This window comes from Gossypium hirsutum, chromosome A03 (genome assembly GCF_007990345.1).
Source record: "Gossypium hirsutum isolate 1008001.06 chromosome A03, Gossypium_hirsutum_v2.1, whole genome shotgun sequence".
NCBI lineage: Eukaryota > Viridiplantae > Streptophyta > Magnoliopsida > Malvales > Malvaceae > Gossypium > Gossypium hirsutum.
Genome location: NC_053426.1, coordinates 81,201,147 through 81,204,550, shown reverse-complemented (window position 1 = coordinate 81,204,550; position 3,404 = coordinate 81,201,147). Strand labels below are relative to the sequence as shown.

The window sequence follows — 3,404 nt, the reverse complement described above, 5'->3', positions numbered from 1 at the left end:
GAGAGCATCTCTTCAAGGTTTGGCTTCTTTTCCTGTTGGTAGGATGGTTCTTGGTAGCCCGTAGGATGTTGTGGTCTTTGATTTTTTTGACCGCCCCACTAGAAATTGGGGTGGTTCCTTCAACCTGCATTATAAGTGTTACTATATGGATTGTTTTGCGATCGAGGATTATTACCCATGTGGTTTAATTGCTCGTTATCCATGTTGTAGCCATAAGGTTGGTATTCCGAATGGTTTGTTTCAACTCCACTTGCTTCGCACTGCATTACTAGGTGAACCTGTGAAGAATTAAGAAAACTATCAATCTTTTTATTTAAGATTTCTACCTGATTAGAGAGCATGGTGACCGAATCGACGTTATAAACGCCGGCTGTTTTCGTTGCCTTTGTCCTCATGACTTGCCACTGATAATTATTCAGTGACATCTCCTCTATAAACTCATAGGCATCTTCCGGTGTTTTATTGTTGATGGTTTCACCCGCAGCTGCGTCAACCATTTGTCGAGTTGAATGATTCAGACCATTGTGAAATGTTTGTACTTGGAGCCAAAGCGGTAACCCATGGTGGGGGCATCTTCTCAAAAGGTCCTTGTATCTCTCCCATGCATCGTAGAGTGTTTCTAAATCCATCTACACAAAAGAAGAGATATCATTATATAATTTAGCCGTTTTAGCTGGTGGAAAATATTTTAGTAAAAATTTTTTGGTCATTTGTTCCCAAGTAGTAATTGACCCTCGTGGTAACGAGTTCAACCACTGTTTAGCTTTGTTTCTCAATGAAAAGGGAAACAACCAAAAACGTATGGCATCATCAGAAACGCCATTAATTTTAAATGTATCGCATAGTTCTAAGAAGTTGGCTAAATGAGCGTTGGGATCCTCATCCTGCAAACCATCAAACTGAACAAATTGTTGTATCATTTGAATAGTGTTAGGTTTTAATTCAAAAGTATTTGCAGCTACAGCATGTCTAACTATGCTTGATTCAGTTCCTGTTAAAGAATGTTTAGCATAATCATACATAGTGCGTGGAGTAGGATTTTGGTTAACCGCAATTGCAGGAGGTAGCTGATTGCCTTCGTTTTCAGCCATTTCGTCAGTTGGGGGTTGAGTATCGTCTTCTTGCTCGTTCTCCGTGTATCTTAAGCTTCGCCTTATTTCTCTTTGGTTTCTACGAACTGTGCGATTGATTTCTTCGTCAAAAAGTAGTGGCCCTGACGGGTTTCTTCTAGTCATAAACTATAAAAACCTGCCAAGAAAAGGAAAAAGTAAATAAGTAAGTAATAATAATAATATAAAATTAAATTGCAAGAAAAATAAATGGCTAAAGTAATAAAAATTGAGCGTTCCTAATATCTTAGTTCCCCGGCAACGGCGCCAAAAACTTGATCGCGTTATTTCGTGATAGGTTTTAAAAATTTATAATTAATCATTCTTGAAACTAACTATTATCGCGATGTAGGCAAATGCACCTATCGAACAGTAATATAGTTTTAGCAAGACCAGATTGTCGAACCCAAATGAACTAAAAGTACTAGTAATGACTATCTTTTTATTATCTAGCCTAAGAATAAAGAGGTTTTTGTTTTAATTAACTAATTATCTAAACTAAGAACTCACAGAGAATAGAATTAGGGAATTGCTTTTGGGAAAATCGATTGAATTAAGACAATACCTAAGGAAAATCCACCTAGACTGTACTTGTTATTCTGGCTCCAAACTGGAAGATTTATTCATTTAACTTGTTCCGTAGAGATCCCTAAGTTATGTTATTATCCCTATTCAAGACTAATAACGTCTAATTCCTAGATTGAATAACTGAGACTTTTCTAATTAACACTCTAGGGTTGCATTAACTCGATCTATGGATCCCCTTATTAGGTTTCACCCTAATCCGAAAAAATCTTGTCACCCTATGTCTAGGCGCGCATTCAACTCCGCATAATTATGATAAATGTACTCTTAGACAGGGTCTATTCCTCCTCTGAATAAGAGCTTATCTTGAATCAGTATCCTAGAATATCAAAACAAGAATTAAGAACACATAATTAAGAACAAGTTAAATATTTATCATACAATTCAGAAAATAATAACAAGATTCGTCTTAGGTTTCATTCCTCTTAGGTATTTAGGGGATTTAGTTCATAACTAAATAAGAAAACATCTCAGAATAATAAATAATACAAAACATAAAGAAAACCCAAAACTCCTGAGGGGAAATTGAGGAGAGATCTTCAGTCTTGATGGTGAATTCGGCTTCTGAGATGAATCAATCGGCTTCCTTGGAGTAATTCCTTACTCCCTATTCTATGTGTCTCTTTTTCTCCTCTTCTAGGGTGTATTTATAGGCTTTGGAATGCCTATGAGCCCTCAAAATTAGCCTTTTCCGAATTGGACTCAACTTGGGCTCGGCAGGGACACGCCCGTGTGCAATTCTTCAGGTCGTGCTCGAGCCTGTTAAAATGGCACGGGCGTGTGGGATGCCTGTGTGAGGAAGTCTAGACCGTGTTGAGTTCGTACTTTGGCCCATTTTCTCTGTTTTTGGCCCGTTTCTCGATCCTTTCGCTCTCCTATGCTCTCCTAAGTATAAAACATGAAATTAAAGCATTAGGAACATCGAATTCACCAATTCTAATGGAAAATCATCCATAAAATGCTTTAAACATGGGGTAAAAATATGTATAAATTACGGTTTACCAACTTTACTTTATATTTCTTAGACACTATTTGAAAATTTTAATTTTTTTCAATTATACATAAAATCTCAATTAATATATTTATCTAAAAAGTAATTTGTAAAATCTATAATTATAAATGTTTATTAGAAATCCAATTAAACATTGATTAAAAAAATCTATAATTATAAATGTTAATAATGATAACCAAAATTTTAGAAGTTATATTTAGAATTTAGAAACAATTGGTTTTGTTTTGAGTTTTAAATGGGTTTATATATTGGATTTAAATGTTTAAAAAAATATTAATTTTTTTGACATTTTTAATTGTTTTTTTATAAAAAAAAAATTTAGTGTCCATTAAAATAAATTGAAACCGAATTGAATTGATGTGATTTGACAACATTTAACCGAAATTAAATAAGCTATAAAAAAAACTTAAACTGAACCAAATTACCTATTCAACTTGATTTCTCGATTTGCTCGATTCTTCTACTTAATCTTTTACTTAACCCTACCTACCATTGAGCTTAGCCATGGGTGTTATGGTTATGGATGGAAAAGGGAGACAAAGTAAGAAGTTCTTGAACTCAGTTTGGTACCAATCAAAAAATAGAATTTTATCTTTTTAAAAAATGAAAAATAATTAAAAATAATTTTAAAAAAATAAAAATATGTGAAATTTTAAAAATATATATAAAAATTTATTTTCAAGATTTTTAACTTTAAA

General features: G+C 33.5%; 1 non-coding gene across 1 annotated transcript; it reads left to right on the top strand.

Moving 5' to 3' along the window:
- Positions 1-555: 555 nt before the first annotated feature.
- LOC121227750 (small nucleolar RNA R71) lies at positions 556-661 on the top strand. The gene has a single exon (XR_005925273.1). It is a non-coding gene; the product is annotated as a small nucleolar RNA R71 (small nucleolar RNA).
- Positions 662-3,404: the final 2,743 nt, after the last annotated feature.